General features: G+C 36.4%; 1 protein-coding gene, 1 long non-coding RNA gene and 1 pseudogene across 2 annotated transcripts in view; 1 reads left to right on the top strand and 2 right to left on the bottom strand.

Moving 5' to 3' along the window:
- LOC105334969 (ankyrin repeat domain-containing protein 17) overlaps positions 1-21177 on the bottom strand; it is a 776771-nt gene that overhangs the window by 615128 nt on the left and 140466 nt on the right. The window lies entirely within an intron of this gene.
- The window catches only part of LOC117689960 (uncharacterized), a 214881-nt gene that overhangs the window by 141914 nt on the left and 51790 nt on the right, over positions 1-21177 (bottom strand). The window lies entirely within an intron of this gene.
- LOC117684770 (uncharacterized) lies at positions 5693-8148 on the top strand (annotated as a pseudogene).

Below are 21177 nucleotides of genomic sequence, written 5' to 3'. Positions count from 1 at the left end.
ATTATACTGTTTTAATTTTTTTTTTAAATTTGCATGTACTATCAATAACAAGTCCGACACCGAATCTTGAAACTAAAATTCGTAGAACTAGTACAAGATCATTGACGGCCTTGATGAAAATTAAATCATAATAAGCAATGCTTATATGTGTGTAAAATTGCATGATTTCCATGTTATATACATGTATCCAAGCGGGAGTCTGCACGAGGAAAATTGTGTAAATGTCAATAGGTTTATTACATACTTATAGACGTGATACTTGTAGTAAGAATAGTCAATTGTACTGTTGCTTATCTACTCTCAAGCATCGAACTGCTAGAGTTTAGTTATTTCTTTTTTATTGTGAACAATGTTAAGTATATACTTTACTTAATTATTTTATGATATTTTTGCTCTCTCACGTCTCACATACTCACATTTTCATCCCATGTTGTAATATAAATAACAAGTAGGGTAGTTTCTTGTGATAATTATGAAACAGAATGCCTAAGCAATAAAACTACATTCTATGAAAATAGGAGGAACGTCTAGGAATATATTGTCATCAATATCCTTAAAGAAACATGTCTAAATATAGATAGAAATATAGTTTAGTTATTAATGGTCATACCAGGTGTACAAATCCAATCAGAACTCTTAACATGAATTTATATAAACTCCTGTCAATAGATGCCTGTTTGATTTTGTATTTGAGCTTTGAATTTCTTATGACAACTACTGCTGGAACAATTTGCATTGAAAACTAATTTTGAGTTTTGTAGTTTCCTAAAGAAGACCTGTATTAATTAAACAATAGCCTTACAAAAATGTAAAATGTGATTCTAAACACTCCAAATGACTGTATATAGGTTACTACCCAGATTAAAGTACAGGATTGTAAACCAAAATTTTTCGTCTTGCCTGCCAAAGCATATGAAAACTGTATTCATACCTTCGTTGCTTTTCCTCCAACGTAATAGGGGATATATTTACGAAAGCCGAGAAGGATCATTCGAGATTCGAGATTCGAAATACGAGATTCGAAATACGAGATTCGAGATTCGAAATTCGAGATTCAATATCTAAATTAACCAATCAAATCATGGATCTGAAACCTGTATCCTAGCAACATCAAACTGTTCTAAATAAAGATCATTCGTACATGCTCTTTCCTACAAATAAATGTCTTAATAGCTCTTATATAGTGGTTATAAAATGGTTAAATTAACATTGATGAATTAACCCCACACAGTATAAACAATTAAATTAGAAATAACACTGTTGACTTTGCGAATCTAAGTGGTTTTGTTTGCCGTTTATGTATCCCCCCCCCCCCCCCCCCCGAACAATTTTAACCCGAAGTGTATTCGCCCCAACTGTGTAAAAATCGGCTCGCGAAGAAAGATCTGTTTTATCTAAATGTTTTAGCTATGAAACAAAACTCAAAAAAATAATCGACATGTCAAAATATAGGTTATGATAAAGTTTTAAACCATAGAAGATATAATGATTTACAACCTCAAAGACAAAAATCCAGATAAGAATAGTGTATTGTAGGGTATGGCAATGCCATTGTCGATATGAGAGAGAGAGAGAAAGAGAGAGAGACAGACAGACAGACAGACAGACACAGAGAGAGTTTTGTAGTGTCAAATTCAGTTTGATTTAGAATTTGAAATTGATTTGATTTGTTACAAGCATATATAGACAATAATTAAGCCTCTAAAACGAGAAAAGAGAGGAGGTAGCTAGGGTAGGGCAGACCAACTAGCAAGCTTTAATTTTAACGGTGTTAGCGCACCTGTGATTTACATCGACTCTCTCTCTCTCTCTCTCTCTCTCTCTCTCTCTCTCTCTCTCTCTCTATTCTGTCCCCACTTTGTTTTTTCTTCGTTTTCCATGGTTTTTTTATTTGGCTCGGCAAATTAATATAAAACTTTTTGTGTAGCTCCATAACGATGCACTGTAGATAAATTATGAGTAGTTTTACTTTTGATAAACAGGTACATATCCGTACTTGATTTTTAATTTGACTCTTATAATCGGATTTAATATTCCAATAATTATAGGGTAGGAAAGAGTAGACGGGACTTTTTTGCGCATATCCTACTGTACCATTCATTCAACACAGGTATTAGCACTCATCGAGTTCGACTTGCTTTCCTTTTCTTTCATCCACTGGATTTAAAGCTATTAATTTTTGAAAATATTTTGAATTTATGGCCTGATTATATATAAATTAGAGCTGCGCTGGTGCATATATTTACCAAAATGGACCAAAATATAACCAAATGAATCTAAAAGTTTTGACAAAATTAGTTTTAAACGTACGACTCTTTTTTTCAATTCTAATCGGGTATGTCCTTTAGAAAAATCTTGAACCACACACATTTTAGCAAATAAAACGACAATTGTTTCATTTTTTTATGGGGAAGGAGGTGGTGCCGGTAAAGGACATGTATTGCTTGTGGCAGTTGTGTGCTATACTCTCATTTGTTATAATAGGTAATACTACATATTGATATATAATGAAAGTTTCCAATTACACTGTACATAGCTTCTATCACGCATTTTGACCCGTGCGATAGTTTAAAACAATTTTCAAAGCATTTAATGTAATTCAACCGATCATTTTTGAAATTTAATTTTCTGGATCCCCGCCTGATACGTCCGCCTTCTTGTATATTAGAATTACATGTACGTTGACCATATGTACACATTAACTTAATCGGCTATGTTATGGGACGATAACATTTTTTATCAATGTTTTTGCAGGATATGTAGCAAATAACAGCCTATTTGTGGGTTTTTGCACTGATTATTAGAGATAATTTGCCGCCATCTTTTATGCATTCCACACACCACTCACAGTTTCTTTATTTGGTGTTCTGTGTGTATGGCGACAAATTGGTAAATTTGCACCACTCACCCCTTGTAGCTTCATCCTGATTACATTTTATCTGGCTAAGTGTAATGTAGTAGTATATTAAATACACACATCTTTGTTTGCAGTGCTTATTTACATCTATAGAGATTTACTTACAAAAAAAGTAAACATTTGTATGACTTATATGTAATTATTGTCAATTTTGGTGCGGTGGGGGTAGGGGGGTAGGAAACTACAGAGAAACTTAACTTGGCTGTGAAACATATGCTTTTATTCTTTCTTGTTGATATATCAATGAATGAATTATAACAAAATATATGTACAACAATTAATTTTGAAATATTAATGCACAATCAAATAAAGGGTTTTACTGTTCTCTGCACAAGAAATCGGCAATGTGAACAAATTGGCACCCTATCATCCCTACCTTTAATTGTAGAGAGTAGGTATCCTTCTATATTGAAAACAATTCCAAAAGTAAGACTCATAATAAGTTGTTTACTGAGGAAAAGGAAAAAAATTGTATTTATTAATAATTCCGTATGATGTGATAATATCTCAATGATTTTTTTTATAATCATAGTACTAGTGTATCACTGTATGCATACATAAAAACGATAAGTAATGCTTATATTTATTAGTTAAACAGGACAGATTATTTATATGTAGATTATTTAGATACATGTACTAATCTTCATGCGGGGATCTAGAAAGGAGGGGGTCAGGGGATCTGGACCCCCTCCTCGGGAAAATTGGAGCTTATTAAATTTACATAGTAATTTTTTTTTAAAATTGGCCTAGGACCCCCTACAGAAAAAATTAGCTACGCTTATGAAGTTCTCTACCATTGTGACAATCACTGTTCATATCGAACACACCCGATTTTATTTTTCCCATAATTCTTTGCAACGTGCTTGGCCGACCCTAACAATAGGCGCTAAGATATACCCGGCCGAGCTGTCCAGCGATTAAGACGTGCTTAGTGTATGAAGGGGGTATCGTGTTAGAAGCCTGTGTGGCATGTTTTAGTTTCACAAGTTCAGCATTTGACGCGGACACGGATAGCTGACCCTGGTAAGTATTTATTTAGTTTGGTGTAGTTTATTTGTAAATTTTTGCCTTTTTATTAGTATTACGCAGTCGTCCTATAAAGTCACCTTGACCATTGTTCACTGTAGAGTTACCTGTGTGTTCACTGATGTGTGACTTTAGCGAGAGTGTTTAAATGGAATTCGTCTTTTTCTATAGTACAGTTTTTGCTATTGCTGTATAAAGAAACGGTGATTTAAAGGGCTATTTTCTATGCGTTATTTTATTTTACAATTTATTGTCACTTTTTCCACTTAACTACTTGGGCGGAAGTGCGTCACCGGAAGTCTCAGACGCCATATTGTTTACTGTAAACAAATAACTTAGTTACCATATACTTACAATATTTTGAGATGTTGCCTTTAATATAATACTATTTATACATTATCATAGTTTGATACTATCAGTGAGATACTTATATGATGTATTATACAATATTGTTTTTATTATGGTGTTATGGTGTCACTTGTACACTTATTGTAGTGTCATATTGTTGATGTTGAGAAGATGACGGTGTGATGGTGATGTCGAAGACGATGATGATGGTCATGTCGATTATGATGATGATGGTGTAGATGATGATGTTATGGTGAAGTCGATGACGATGCGATGTTCATGTTGATGACGACGATGATGTTATGGTGATGATGACGACGACGATGATGATGGTCATGTCGATGATGATGATGTAGATGATTATGGTGATGACGATGATGTCTTTTATGATTATGGTGTTGTAGGCGATGGTGTTGACGATAGTGTCGATAATTATGATGGCGATGGTGATGATGATGATTGTGGTGACGAAACTACTCTAGTTGTAGTTGTCCGTAGTTGGTCCAGGACTACAGCCCCGGAGATTCGGACACTCTTCTAATTTATTTTTGGTCATTTGTATAAACATAATATTTTTTCTTGTTGAGTGAAAGGTGTGTGAGTGTTTGTGTGGTTTAGTGTTTATATTTCTATCTTTTCTTTCTTTCTCTTATTTTTTTTGTTATTAAATTTTGTTAAATTTAAGATGTCTTGTTGTTGTTTGGAGTAGCCTCCGCTCATCCCGTTACAATTGGTGGCAGCGGTGGGATGAGTTGACTCCTCCAGATACTACAAGATATCTTTATAAGTGAACAGTTGCCAAGGTTTATTTTATTTTTCATTTTTTGATCTTTTTTGTAGTACATGTAAGAGCAAGTGTAGGTCGTTGTTTCCTTTTCCCTTGGTGAGTACATTACGTTAGGCAGATTGTTTTGTTAAAAGTTGAGAAGTTAGTCCCTTTATGAGATAATTTTAAGGTAAGTTGGTCTGTCAGTCAATGCACCATGTCTACTGTCAAGGAGATGCTGGAGCTACTTGAAGTGGGGACCAAGATGGGGATGAAGGATGAAGACCTTCAACAATTCGTGAAGGACGAACAGGCCAGAATGCGGGACGAACGTGAGAAACATAGAGTCGAGAGACAGGAGGAGAGAGACCGCGACTTCAAACTACAGATGGAGAAAGAGCGCGCCGCAAGAGAACACGATGAGCGAGAGCACGCCCGATTGAGAGAACATGATGAGCGAGAGCACGCCCGATTGATAGAAGAAAAGAGACATCAGCAAAAACTAGAAGAACTGGAACTTGATCACAAACTGCAACTCGAGAGATCTCACATGAAGCCGAGTGTTGTGACTAAAGAGGAGAAAGAAACTTCTCAAGTGATAAAATGACCAAAACTTCCTCCGTTTGAGGATTCGAAAGACAACATTGACGCGTACATTCAAAGATTTGAGATATACGCAACAACGCAGAAATGGAATAAAGACACGTGGGGGACTCATCTTAGCGCATTACTCAAAGGAAAGGCACTGGATGTGTTCGCAAGACTCTCACCCGAAACAGCACTTGATTTCAACGAGTTGAAGAACGCCCTGTTGAAACGATTTGACATGACGGAGGACGGTTTCCGCAAGAAGTTCCGATTTTCAAAACCAGACGGAAGTGAAACTTTTATGCAATTTTCTACCAGACTGGACAGTTACCTTGAGCGGTGGATTCAGCTGTCTAAGACTAACAAGACATTCGATGATCTGAAGGACTTGTTCTTACGTGAACAGTTTTTATTGTGTTGCTCGAAAGAACTTGCCTTATTCCTAAAGGAGAGGATTCCTACTTCGATCCAAGACATGGCGCGATACGCGGACCAGTTTGCTGAGGCCAGAACAGTGACATCTTCTTCACTTACGCAAAAACCGCTCTTTGACAGACGACAGCAGTCCGATAGACAACCGCCGTACAAAGATTCCGTGCAACAAAACCAATCTGGAAATGCAGTGAAGTGTTATGAGTGCGGACGACAAGGACATAAAGCCTTTAACTGCAACTTCCGCAAAAGTCCGAATAACAGGCCGTTTAATTCGAGCGAGAAACAAGAAACAACACCGAAACATACTTACCCTAGTGATTTTCAACGTGGGTCGTACAATAATGGGAACCATGGATATCCAGGACGCGGTAGAGGTCGCCAAGGAGCCGCGAGTGTCGTCGAGAAACATGGAAACTTACCGTGTGTTGGTGATTCGGGTGCTTTCTGTGAAACGGAAATGCCAGTTGTGAAAGGATGTGTTGGCAATAAACTAGTGACTGTGCTAAGAGACACAGGTTGTAGTGGTGCCGTTATTCGTAGAGAACTGGTAAACGATGATCAACTAACAGGGACATCTCAACGATGCAAGTTAGCAGACGGTCGTATTATTGATTCAGATGTGGCTAGAATTGATGTCGATACTCCTTACTTTACCGGAAGTTTTGATGCTTGGTGCTTTGATTCGCCTTCGTACGATCTTATTCTTGGTAATATTCGTGGAGTAAGGAAACCACATGAACCAAATCCAGCCTGGATTCATTCCGTTGAAAACATAGCAGCTGTTGAAACGCGTGCGCAACTGAAAAAAAACAGTCTCCATACAAACCATTGAAAGTACCGGAAGCAATACGGGATGTATCGCCGGAGGATATCTTACAAGAACAACGAAACGACGAGACACTGAAAAAGTTATGGAGCTTAGCTGAGAGTGGACAGCTTAAACATTTCAGTGACGGCGGATTTTCAAAAATGTGTGAACGGAAGCAAATGTTGTTCAGAGAATTTTGCAGTCCCAAAGTGTCCAGTGGAAAACTTTTCCGACAGTTAATCGTTCCTCGGAAATACAGAACTATCGTTATGAAGATAGCACATGAAACGCTGATGGGTGGTCATCTGGGATCAAAGAAAACAACCGACAGAGTAGTGTCCGAATTTTACTGGCCAGGAATTCAGTCAGACATTAGACGGTTTTGCAAATCATGTGACGTGTGTCAGCGGACTATTCCAAAAGGAAAAGTACCTGCAGTACCGTTAGGACAAATGCCGCTAATTACAGAAACGTTTCAACGAGTAGCAGTTGATCTTATAGGCCCTCTGCAACCAGTTACCGACAAAGGGAATCGTTACATTCTGACGCTTGTCGATTACGCAACCCGTTATCCCGAGGCTATTCCACTTCCTGGAATTGAGACAGAGCGAGTAGCGGAGGCACTGGTAGACATCTTTAGTAGATTAGGAGTTCCGATCGAGATGCTAACAGATCAAGGATCGCAATTCACATCGGACGTAATGAAAGAAGTGAGCCGTCTGTTGTCATTTAAACGGATGACTACTACTTCGTATCACCCCATGTGTATTGGACTCGTCGAGAAGTTCAATGGTACGTTGAAACAGATGCTAAAGAGGATGTGTGCTGAGCGACCAAGAGACTGGGATAAGTACATCAACCCATTACTCTTTGCATACCGTGAAGTACCAAAGGAGAGCCTTGGTTTTTCGCCGTTTGATCTTCTCTATGGACGTACTGTTCGTGGTCCGATGACAATTCTTAAAGAACTTTGGACAAAGGAAATTCCTGACGAGGACGTTAAGACAACGTATCAATACGTACTTGACTTACGCACACGATTGGAAGAAACATGTGACATAGCTCGCCAAAACTTGGAGAAAGCTTCAAAACGTCAGCGCAAGTACTACAACAGGAAACGCAAGGTCGTCAGATGAAAGAGGGAGACACAGTACTGGTTCTTCTACCGACAAAGTCAAACAAACTCCTCATGCAATGGAAGGGACCTTATAGTGTAATACAGAAGATAGGACATATGGACTACAAGATCGATATGGGAGGCAAGCTGAAAACTTTCCACGCAAATCTTCTTAAGAAGTATGTTGAACGAGATACATTGAACTGTGGTGTTTTGTCAACATGTGCAATTTCACTCATAGACTTTAGTGACCTAGATGATGATGAACAACAGGACCCTATTCTTATGCCACCTGTTACTCAAACCGAAACAGCAAAGGACATAAAGTTTGCAGACAGACTAACACCAGATCAGTTGGAAACTGCTAAATCACTGTGTGATTCGTTCTCAGATGTATTTACGGATATACCTGGAATGACGAACTTAGTGGAGCATAAGATTGTTGTGACATCGTCTGAACCTGTGCGTGTGAAACCATATCCAATTCCGTTCAGTACAGAGAAAACAATTACAGAAGAAGTTCAGAAAATGCTACAGTTGAATGTGATTGAGCCATCATCTTCCCCTTATTCAGCTCCAGTTGTCATAGCTCGGAAGAAAGATGGAACGAATCGATTTTGCATTGATTATAGACGACTGAACTGTGCTACGGTATTTGATGCAGAACCAATGCCCAGTCCAGAAAGCATATTTTCCAAAATGACCGGAAAGAAGTTTGTGTCAAAGATAGACTTAAGCAAAGGATACTGGCAAGTACCGATGGCTGACGAGAGTAAGCCGCTTACAGCCTTTTCCACACCATCCGGATTGTACCAATTCAGGACAATGCCGTTTGGTCTTGTAAACGCGCCGGCAACATTTAGTCGTATGATGAGAAAACTACTTCAAGGTATGAACGGCGTAGAAAACTTTATCGATGATGTCATTGTTTTTACAGATACCTTTGAAGAACATCTACACATACTGAAGACTGTGTTCGAACGACTCAGAGATGCGGGACTTGCGGCCAGACCGACAAAATGTTTCATCGGATTTGACAAGATTGACTGTTTGGGACATATGGTGGGCAACAAGTGTCTAGAACCAGAACAGGACAAGATTGATGCAGTCAGAAATGCGCCAATACCACAAACCAAGAAACAGGTTCGTGCCTTCCTAGGCTTAGCAGGATTCTACAGAAAGTTTATTCCGAATTTCTCTGCGATAGCCATTCCACTTTCTGATCTTACGAAGAAGGGCCAACCAAATAAAGTTATTTGGACTGAAAGTCAGCAACGAGCTTTTGATACATTGAAACACATGTTATCAGAAAGGCCAATATTGAAGTTGCCAGAATTTAATGAAACCTTCATTTTACGCACGGATGATGGGATAGGTGCTGTGCTGTTACAGATGGAGGATGACGAGAAACTACCCGTAGCGTACGCCAGTAGGAAACTTCAACCAAGAGAAAAGGCATACGCTGTTATCGAGAAGGAGTGTTTGGCGGTAGTGTGGGGAATACAGAAGTTCCACCAGTACCTTTATGGACGCGAGTTTCTACTTGAAACTGATCACTAACCCCTGACCTACCTTAACAAAGCAAAGACAGAGAACTCCAGACTGATGCGTTGGGCTTTGCAGCTTCAGCCATACCGCTTTAGGATCATTGCGATCAAAGGAAGCGACAATGTGGGTGCGGATTACCTGAGTCGTCAGTGAGATGTATAGTAGACAGTACAGGTATGTGTATAGGTTTTATTGTAAATACGTGAGAATTTTCAAAATTCAGTGATTGTTTATTTGAAATTGCAGGACAATTTTTTAAGGGGGGAGGTGTGTGACAATCACTGTTCATATCGAACACACCCGATTTTATTTTCCCCATAATTCTTTGCAACGTGCTTGGCCGACCCTAACAATAGGCGCTAAGATATACCCGGCCGAGCTGTCCAGCGATTAAGACGTGCTTAGTGTATGAAGGGGGTATCGTGTTAGAAGCCTGTGTGGCATGTTTTAGTTTCACAAGTTCAGCATTTGACGCGGACACGGATAGCTGACCCTGGTAAGTATTTATTTAGTTTGGTGTAGTTTATTTGTAAATTTTTGCCTTTTTATTAGTATTACGCAGTCGTCCTATAAAGTCACCTTGACCATTGTTCACTGTAGAGTTACCTGTGTGTTCACTGATGTGTGACTTTAGCGAGAGTGTTTAAATGGAATTCGTCTTTTTCTATAGTACAGTTTTTGCTATTGCTGTATAAAGAAACGGTGATTTAAAGGGCTATTTTCTATGCGTTATTTTATTTTACAATTTATTGTCACTTTTTCCACTTAACTACTTGGGCGGAAGTGCGTCACCGGAAGTCTCAGACGCCATATTGTTTACTGTAAACAAATAACTTAGTTACCATATACTTACAATATTTTGAGATGTTGCCTTTAATATAATACTATTTATACATTATCATAGTTTGATACTATCAGTGAGATACTTATATGATGTATTATACAATATTGTTTTTATTATGGTGTTATGGAGTCACTTGTACACTTATTGTAGTGTCATATTGTTGATGTTGAGAAGATGACGGTGTGATGGTGATGTCGAAGACGATGATGATGGTCATGTCGATTATGATGATGATGGTGTAGATGATGATGTTATGGTGAAGTCGATGACGATGCGATGTTCATGTTGATGACGACGATGATGTTATGGTGATGATGACGACGACGATGATGATGGTCATGTCGATGATGATGATGTAGATGATTATGGTGATGACGATGATGTCTTTTATGATTATGGTGTTGTAGGCGATGGTGTTGACGATAGTGTCGATGATTATGATGGCGATGGTGATGATGATGATTGTGGTGACGAAACTACTCTAGTTGTAGTTGTCCGTAGTTGGTCCAGGACTACAGCCCCGGAGATTCGGACACTCTTCTAATTTATTTTTGGTCATTTGTATAAACATAATATTTTTTCTTGTTGAGTGAAAGGTGTGTGAGTGTTTGTGTGGTTTAGTGTTTATATTTCTATCTTTTCTTTCTTTCTCTTATTTTTTTTGTTATTAAATTTTGTTAAATTTAAGATGTCTTGTTGTTGTTTGGAGTAGCCTCCGCTCATCCCGTTACAACCATAACCGCATTTTTACACAAAACGGGTGAATAAACCCGGGTTTTAAACTATTACTGGTGGTGAAATACCTTAGGGTTCAAACGCATCAGGTGGAAATGCACCAGGGCAAACAAAATCACTTAGATCCGCGAAGCGCACTGCATTATTACTAGTCTACTTAGATATTCTGTGTAAAAGTAAATACAAATAATTATTTAGTTAGGTAGGGAGAAGTGAACATAGCATTTATTTGTATATAAGAGCATGTACGTATGATTTTTATTTAGAACAGTTTGATGTCGCTAGGATACATATTTTCAGATCCTTGATTTGATTGGTTAATTTAGATATTGAATCTCGAATTTCGAATCTCGAATCTCGTATTTCGAATCTCGTATTTCGAATCTCGAATCTCGAATGATCCTTCTCGGCTTTCGTATATATTTCCTCATCACTTCTTTTAAAGAATAGTCTTCTATTGGAGCTCCGATATTCTAAAGGTTTAGAAATAATTTGTCTTACATGCTTACAAAGACAGCTTCATTAAAATGTGTAAAGGAACCTTAATTTCAAGATTAAATTATGAATTCGAAAATATTTTATACGAAAATCATTTAAACATTAATTATCTACTATTTTTTGCAATATCTGGAAGTTGTTTGAAAAATTCATATAACAATGTAAAAATGCTAGCCTAAGGGAAGTTGTACCCTGAGAAGAAATATGGAAGGAAAAATGTTTTGGTTTTTCGTAAAATAAAAGTCGTACACTGTTAATCCCCTCTTTAAAAATCCATACTTTAGATTTCTTAATACATCTAGCATCATTAAATTGGGATGGAGTTTTCATTTTATACAGGTGCTCCCGAAGCTAAAGTATTTCAAAAGAAAGTGTTTGTGCATGTCCTTTGCGTCCTTATTATAAGCGGAATTATAAGGATTATTCTTATTGAGTTTAGTTTGCATTATTTTACTTGATTCTTTATTTACGTTATATGCTAGATATTAGATATCATTTAAACACGTGCATTTTATCTTAAAAGCCTTGTGAAAAAAAAACAGAATCTTATTCATTGATAAAGTATGACATGTGCCTTCCTCACTAAGACGACTCAAACAGATAAGATTAACCAATATACGATAATTTATATCCTCTATATATTTTACAGCGTGATGGTTGGGGCGAGCACAGCATATCAAATTGTATTAAATACCAAGGCTTCATATGTATCAGATAACTAATATATTAAAGCATTGTTTAACCATTTAGTTCTTTAGTCAGTAGCCCTTAACTGTATTTTTTGACACTTGCTCTAATATATAGATTAACTATATTCAGGAGTACGAGTATAACCTATTATTAACTGATTACCGATAAATCTATTATTATACCTCAATATGATTATGCTATATAATGATACATCTTATTGGTTCTAGACAATTACGTGTCAGGGCAACAAAACTGCATATTTCCCTCTCATCGTCATATTTTTTCATTTTATTTTACCTCAGTATGATTAATCTATATGACGCGACATCTGATTGGCTCTAGACAATCACGTGCCAGGGCAATAACACTTCATATTTCCCTGTCATCGTCATATTTTTCATCATATCTTACCCGTCGAATTTTCATTCCAAGTTCCTTATGAAAAATCCCGAAGATGAGCATACGATGAAATTAAATAATAAATTTTATCAAAAATCGTTTTAAATCCTTTTTATATCAGAAAACTGACATAGAAGAAACCGGTAAACATTAACTACGTTATAGATTTACTACAATTGAACAACTATAAGAACCCGATGTATTCTATACTAGCGGAAAAAAAGAAACTGTACATTATACAATTTAGTAAAAAAAATTATATCTATTGTTTGCATTTATAAAATATAAAAAATCGATAATGGTAATGTTTTTGACAATATCGGATGGTAGTCGTTCGGGTGCACGGCCTGTATCATGGTTAGTGAGCACCTGTTGTTTATTGAAGAACTTGTATCCACAAGTTTTACGGGCCGATACTGTTTGAAATAAGAACTGTAAAGGATTTGTTTAAACTTATTTTTGTTAAGGAAATCACTTTAGTTTCAACAAAATTTACCTCTATGTCATGCCACGACTCTACGAAAACCAACGTAATCGTGCTGTTGGGATGCTGCAAGGTGGAATGACACAAAATACTGTAGCAAGGCAGTTTGTAGTTCATCGGAACACCATCCAGTCATTGTGGAGACGTTTTCAACAATCTGGCAACACTCAGGATCGACCGCGTTCTGGGCGACCTCGTGTGACGTCACGTCAACAGGACAACCACATTAGACTTGTGCATCTGCGAAATCGTTTGCAGACAGCAAGTTTTACTGCCTGTAGCATTCCAGCGCTTCAACCAATTAGTCAAAGAACCGTGCGTAGTCGTCTGCCCGAGCAAAACATCAGACCAATACGTCCAGCGGTGCGCCCAGTACTGCTTCAACGTCATCGTATCGCCAGGCTAGCGTGGTGCACACGACATCTGCGATTCAAAAAACAGGACTGGGCCAATTTTCTGTTCACTGATGAATCCAGATTTCATTTGAATAGCAGTGACGGCCGTTTTAGGGTGTATCGAAGCGTTCGGGAGTGCTACCAGGACTCTTGTGTTGTGCAACGTCGACAATTTGGTGGAGGTAGCGTTATGGTGTGGGGTTGAATATCAGCACGTGGAAGCACCCCTCTACAAATTGTCAATGGAAATCTCACCGGCGTACGCTATTGAGATGAAATTATTCAGCGTCATGTGATATCCTTCGTACAGAGACATCAAAATCACATCACTCTGCAGCAAGACAACGCAAGGTCACATTGTACGTGTAGTCAGAGATTAGTTTGTTCAACAGATTGTCGATGTCTTACCTTGTCCAGCTGTTTTCCCCGATTTGTCGCCGATCGAGCACGTCCGGGATGAAATAGAAAGACGTTTACGCCGTTTACCAAATCAGCCTGTGACATTGGCTTTAACCAACATCTGGAACAACATCCCTCAAGCATTTCTGAACACTTCAGTGGCAATAATGAGCCGTCGCTGTCAAGCATGCGTAAACGGAAATGGTAGTCACACGCGTTATTGATTTTTTAAATTCAATTTCAAATAAAAGTGACTTTCGAGTGTGCTGAAATTGACGTTATTCGTCGTCGACATTAATGTGCTATGAGGTGTTGTTACGAATACATGTGTTAACAGTATTACAAAAAAATAAAATTTGTTCATTGTAATTTTTAAATGTTTTTTCATATATTTAATAATGCACAGTTTCTTTTTTCCGATAGTATATATTATCATCTGTCCTTCGGTATAATAAACAATTCATTGCATGAAAGTTCGAAAATATGAAGATTTACTCCCCAAGAAAAATCATATTTCTCTCAGGCGTTGCAATCGGGAAACATAATTTTCCATGGGGGAATAAATATTCATATTTCCCTTACAATCATGCAATAAATGAATTATATCTCACCACCTCAAATTTCCAATGCATACTAATGAAAAATCCCATGGATGGGCATTTAATGTAATTCAATGATTATTTCTATTACAATTTTTATATCAGAAAACTGACATAGAGAGAAACCGGTTAACATTAACTACTTTGCTTTACTACAATTAAAACAAGAGAGCCATGGGGCTACATCGCTCACCTGAGCAACAATGACTTTTTATACGCACTCAAAGGATATGATACCATATGGCCCCTCGTAGAATAACAAAAACTAAATATTGTAAAGATTAGTATTCAAATTTTACACTTATTTTTGCATACACTAAATCTTTGAAACTGTATATAAGGAATAAAGAATCATTCTTTGAGTATTATGAGGTGATAATTTCGGTCGGGGCGTGATCAAATCCAATAAAGCCCGAAATATGATAGATTTGATCACGCCCCGACCGAAATTATCACCTCATAATATTCAAAGAATGATTTCTTATTACTTATATTTATATAATTTTAAGCTATCGTACGATTTAATATTTAAATATGAATAAGCAAACCCCGCTGGTGCCTCAATTTGGCGTCATTTGTATTATGAGTTATATAGTACAAAATCGATACGTAGTGTTATCACAGGCAAAGACACTGGAAAATGTAAATATATTTATGTAATGCCCATTTTTACCAAAACACAAGAAAATACTATGCAAATTATAAAACCAAACTTTTGGTAGGGGTACACTGTTAACTTCTAATTCCCTGTATTTTCGTTCTGCCCCCCCCCCCTCTCCCCCACTTAATAAAGCAATCAAAATATATGAGAGCATATAGGTACATTTTCTTCCTCAACTACTTACTAGTTATTGTATTTTTTTTTTAAATATAATAGTTATTGTATTTTATCAAAAATCCTACATGTATATATGTGAAGACGAAAATTGCACCTCAATGCGCTCAATTTCTCAAATAGAAAATATTCAACAATTTCATTTGTCTTCTCCATTATAATTAAATGACGGTTACCTCGCGTAAACTTGTAATTTTTTTATCTGTACTCACACTTGATTGATGAATACACTGGAATAAAAAATGTTGCCACGTGACATGTTAAAGAGCTATTAAAATCAATGTTACCGTATTGATAGGCACATCACTCTAATTTACTATGGCCTATGCACCCATTATTTTTTATTCAAAAATAACAAATGGCTACAAACCAGGATAATTTTCCGCTGTAATATTTTCTTAGGAATAGCGATAATTCTTTTATCCCCGCAACAGAAATGTGTCAGAGCTATGGAAACTGTTTTAACGATGTCGTTTTTGATTACTCACATTTCACATTATTCATTGTATAAAGAGGGGGCCCAAGAGAGTAGTTATATACAGCATATAATTCTTTAATTTTTTTGTGAACAAGTATTTAACATACTCTAATTAAGGTTTTCCGCTCTCAGCGGAAAACCTTACTATTATTCTGAAAATTTTTCAAATTTCTTCTTATTTTTTCCTTAATATCTCGCTCGTTAGTTCACCGATTTTTTTGAAATTTTCAGGACTGATAACATGCCGCGTGATGTTGTCGTTGCATATTTTAGTTGAGGAAAATCTCTATCCGGTTTTGAGTTATTCCCTTTTTAGTTAAATTTAACGACTTCTTTTGTCCAGGGGGTTTAGCTTTAACGATGACTGGCAGAGTCTCAAAGATGGGCTGGTTTGGAAGCTAATACATTGAATTTGTGCGATATATATTTTATTTATTATTTAAATGCAAATAAAAGGGGTGGTATAGATGTTGAAACAAAGGTAAGGAAAAAAATCAAAAAAATTCGCGTATTTTCCGTGTTAGTTTTCTACCTGATAAAAATTTGCTATAACATGTATTTTAAAAGTTCTTGGTCTTACCCAGACCTTTCATTTGGTATACCGAAAAAGGGGCTGGCCCTTATAATTAGGGAGTTAGAGGCGTCCAAAGTTTCTTGTCAATAACTTAAAAAGGAATAAACATTGAAGCAAAGTTGCAAAGAAATTAATTTTGAATCCTCTATAGTATTCAATTTAATGTTTGCGTAATTTATAGTCAGTATTTGCAGAAACAATTGTTTTCAGTTTGGTCCACTTTTGTGGGGGTGCGCACGTTTATGAGGTTATGAAAGGGCTTCTTAAAATGCACTAACTGATACATGTAGCGCGCAAAAATAATTCCACATAAAATTCCCAAATGTTTTTATACATATGTACATTTTCATTTCATATAGATAAACCTCTTTGACCTTATTTTTGTTGTTTGTTTCATAACTGTGAACCTGTCTATATTTAGATGCATTACGAGACTCAGGTAACCGATCGATAGGAGAGTCGCTAGCTGTATTCAGGCCGTAGCCTAGACGACAGTGCATGTGCTTGTAGAGCTGGACGTACACGATTAACAGCCCACTGTGTTACTGTAACAGAGAAATTTTGAATTGTTTCAGTATTGGGAGATGTGTTAATAAAATGGTTCCAATGCATGGTAATTAAACTCAACTTTTCTACAATACGTATACACGGCCGTCATATAAAGCACAATGTGTATTACTGACATGACAAATGTACGCTGGCAATTAAAACGAACGCGGGATTGCTCTTGATAGAACAATTCTTTTAAAGCAAAAAAAAAAAAATACTGATTTGCGATGGATATCATATAATTATCATCGTGGAGATGATTTTAAAAAGTGAACTTAATATTCGTATACGATGATATTTGAATCCAAAGCCGCTAGTTTTAAGTTACGGTTATTAGGGATATTAACTATGACTTGCCCCGCGTTTCAGGTTTTTTACTTGCAAAACATCTACAAACGAAAATACCAAACAACCTTCAGCAGCAACTTATAAATTATTTATTCCATACACAATTCTAAAGAGGTAATTAAATAAATTTTATAAATGCTTTATACTTGTATTCGCTAACTTCCATGGAAAAAAGTGGCATGGAAAAAATGTTGTTCAATGTTCACCAAATCGAAAACAATTAACAAACTGTTTATTGATACATTGACATATCAACAAACATTCAGACCCGCAATGTGTTTTCTCACAAGTTCTATAAAACGTAGACCCAATGACTGAATTCTTTACCGTTTTCCGTCTGGGTTATTTTGAATCACGTGTGTACGTTATGTGTAGCCATATAGATGAACACTTTAAGTGTTTAATTTTTAACAGAAATTGTGTACATGCAGAGCAATGCAATGCTAGGACAATAAAATTCCAACAATGTTTATGGTGAGGCCGGTCAGACTGATACTGGTTCTGCTTGTTCTACAAATAGCGAATGTAAGACGAAGTATTTGGGTGTTATATTTTAAACAAATATAAGTATTGCTTTCTTAAAAGCTTGCATTACTCAACAAAGTATTTTATTGGAATCATTCTTAGTTACCTTAGCTGCATATATGTACCGCTCGGTCTGTATCCCGGAAAAATTGACTACCATCCGAAATTTTTCATACAAGGTCTACAGAATTGCAGCTAACATTACCTTTAAAAATACATTTTAGAATTTGCCGCTGTTTATAAATTCATTAAAAAGACGCGCAGAATCAAGTGGTAATATGTTGTTTGATATGGGATTGATGACGTCTATTTATATTGTTTTCTTTAAAATTATTTCATTATTTCAAGCTTGTGGGTGGAATGAAATCAGTTTCACATGTTATATGACATAAAGATGTCCTCTCCCAACTTTTTCTCGAAGCAACTATTTTTATAAAATTTACATAAAAAAATGAATTATCATGGAGTTGCCCCCCCCCCCATTTTGGTAGCATGTAAAAATAGTGGTATGAAAATCATGAAATTATGAGTGAAACTTTGAAAATTTTAGAAAATTCAAAAAAAATTCTTTATTTGCTTGTCAAGATTTGTTGGATGAGTTTGCCCCCCCCCCCCACACACTTTAAAAAACGATGCTCCGTGCTTGGAAATTACTCATTTCTTTATTCCCCTCTTTAATAAACAAAACAAACTAACAAACATAACCGACCCAGATAAATATAATTACATGTATCAAAAATAAACTTAAAAAACAAACTATACATTCATCCTTCACCCACAATATTGCCTTTACGATATTTGTCATCGTTGTAGACCCGTGTAACAATCGGTTAAGTAGGTGCTTGCACGAAAAAGAACCCCTTGCTGATCTACATTTTCATTAACGCATACAAAGAAAAAAATATATTTTGATTTATTTTTAAATTTCTTTTGATGTAAAAAAAAAAAGAGAAGAAATTGGTTCTCAGTCTCTCTTTATGCCTGTTTGTTAGCGGTTAATCAAAGTTCATTTTGAATCTCCTTTGGTAATTTAAAAAATGCGATGTAAATTTTTTCATGCAATATTTCGGATATAGCAATGAAGAGTTGTTTCTTGAAATTTTATTAGACCATAAAATTGTAAAATGCTAACATTGAAAATTGTGCCCGATTTCTTTCTTTTTTTTAAGGTAAAACTTTATTGATTTAAAAAATGATTCTTTGAGACAAACAAATTGACATAATCAATAAGAGTTTGACAATCTTTAACTGCAGGTCTGTAGCTTTTAGTCAGAAAAAGAATCGGATAGACGACCCAGGACACAGATCGTCTATCCGAATTTCTTGAAAATTGCCATTTTTTTTTGACGCGGACGCAATACTCACCGAGAGTAAATGGTTCGTATCTTAAGTTTTAAGTTTTAACTGCTTTGAAAGGTAATATTGGTTTTCTGATAATTATGAACATGAATAATTAAATAAAAATGGTTAAAATTACAGTAAAATTACCGGCATCGGTCTTCTCCGTGCGCGGATCTAGAAGGGGAAGTGTTCCAGACCCCCCCCCCCCCCCCCCCCAGCGAAATTTCTTTCAATTACGTGTACATTATAAACTTACCAAATATGCCTCGGACATCCCTTGGCAAACTCAAATAACCGTCTGACTTTTCAACCCCCACCCCGGAAAAATTTTCTGATCCGCGCATGTTCCCCCTCCTCGAAATACAAAATTATTCCTCAAAACCCCTTGTAAAATTTTCAGGATCTCCGCATAAGAGATTCATTGGCGCTTGCGTTCGATAAAAATGCGTGTAAAAACGTTTGCCAATGGTCTTTTTACCTTCGTACCGGGCATAACCACAGTCCCACTCTGTGAAAAAAATGCGGCGAATCAAACTAGAGACAACGTGTAAAGATCTGTATTTGCTTATAAACATGTAGTATCATCGTGCAAAATGCACTGTTCAATTATAATTTTTTTTTTTACTTTACTTTTAAAATTCAACATCTGTTTCGTAATTTTTTCTCACAGTTTATTTCTTGCATAGTTACTTTTTTTAATTAGTGATTGACACTTTTCAGACTTTATATGTGATTTCAAAGAGACAGAGTGTCATGTCTCAAGGACTGTTAATCTCTTAAAACAACATTGTGCAATTATCAGATTTTCATTTCTTGGACATCAAAGACTCATTGAGTTTATTTAATTATTTTTTATCTGTGAACCTTTCACTCAGCTTACTTATATCATTACCTTTCAATTGCAATTTATATATACTCATAGTTAAGATTCTTATAAATAGTTATGTACAATTGTCAATGCGCAGTCTGGAATACGGCGTTCAGCCCCGGCCACGTCCGACTCTCCAAGAGTCTTGAGTCCGGAGGCCACTTCTGGCCATATCCGACTTGTTTGTAACATGTCTGTCTGTTAAATTGTTATAATGTTGCCATCGTTGAGTCTCGTCCAATAATGTGGAATCCTGCATCAATTGCCTGTTTATTTCTCTGGAACTGTATACTGGTGGACCTTCGGGAATACGGCAAACCTACCCTTCGTTTTAGCTTACGGCCCACAGCGCGCCCCAACCTTTTACCTTATACACTTTACGCCAACATTCCCTCACCCAGTTCGTACTGCACACGACCGATGCAGATCCAGACGACTTCTCTATCACCGTAAAATCTACGCGGTCACAGAAATATAATACTTTGTTTCTCAGTGTTTACACATCTAATATTGTACTATGGCCAGCTATCATTTTTTTGTAATACGTCACAAGTATGACGCAGCTACGACGGAAAACCTAATCGTTGCTTGCAACGAACTCATCTCTAGTTCATATAGAATGTCTAATGATCAACCAAAATTTCAGCGTCAATCGTAGAATTATAAGCAAGATGAGCTCAAAACTTTGCTAGGTTTGAGTCATATTTTGTTCACATGAGTTTATTACATTCAGCTTAAGATTTTTAACTTGGTATTTCCTATTCGGCATTTAAAATGGAAAAAAATGAATGGCCTCAGATCTGTGTACAAACATAGAAATGTGAGCATATCACTGTATCTTGCTTATAATTCGAAGCTTAACACTCAAATATGGTAAGTAAATAGAAACTGTAAACAATTCAACACAATAAACATGCACTATAACAAATAAAGAACACAATTTATTTTTCAAAATGAATCATATACATTTATATACCTACATATTTCCGTCAGCGATATTAAACTCTATTCAAACTGAATAAACTCGAGAAAATGCCGAGCATCTCAACAAAACATATTGCAT

The sequence above is a fragment of the Magallana gigas genome, chromosome 8, assembly GCF_963853765.1.
Source record: "Magallana gigas chromosome 8, xbMagGiga1.1, whole genome shotgun sequence".
NCBI lineage: Eukaryota > Metazoa > Mollusca > Bivalvia > Ostreida > Ostreidae > Magallana > Magallana gigas.
This window is presented reverse-complemented; position numbering and strand designations above follow the sequence as displayed.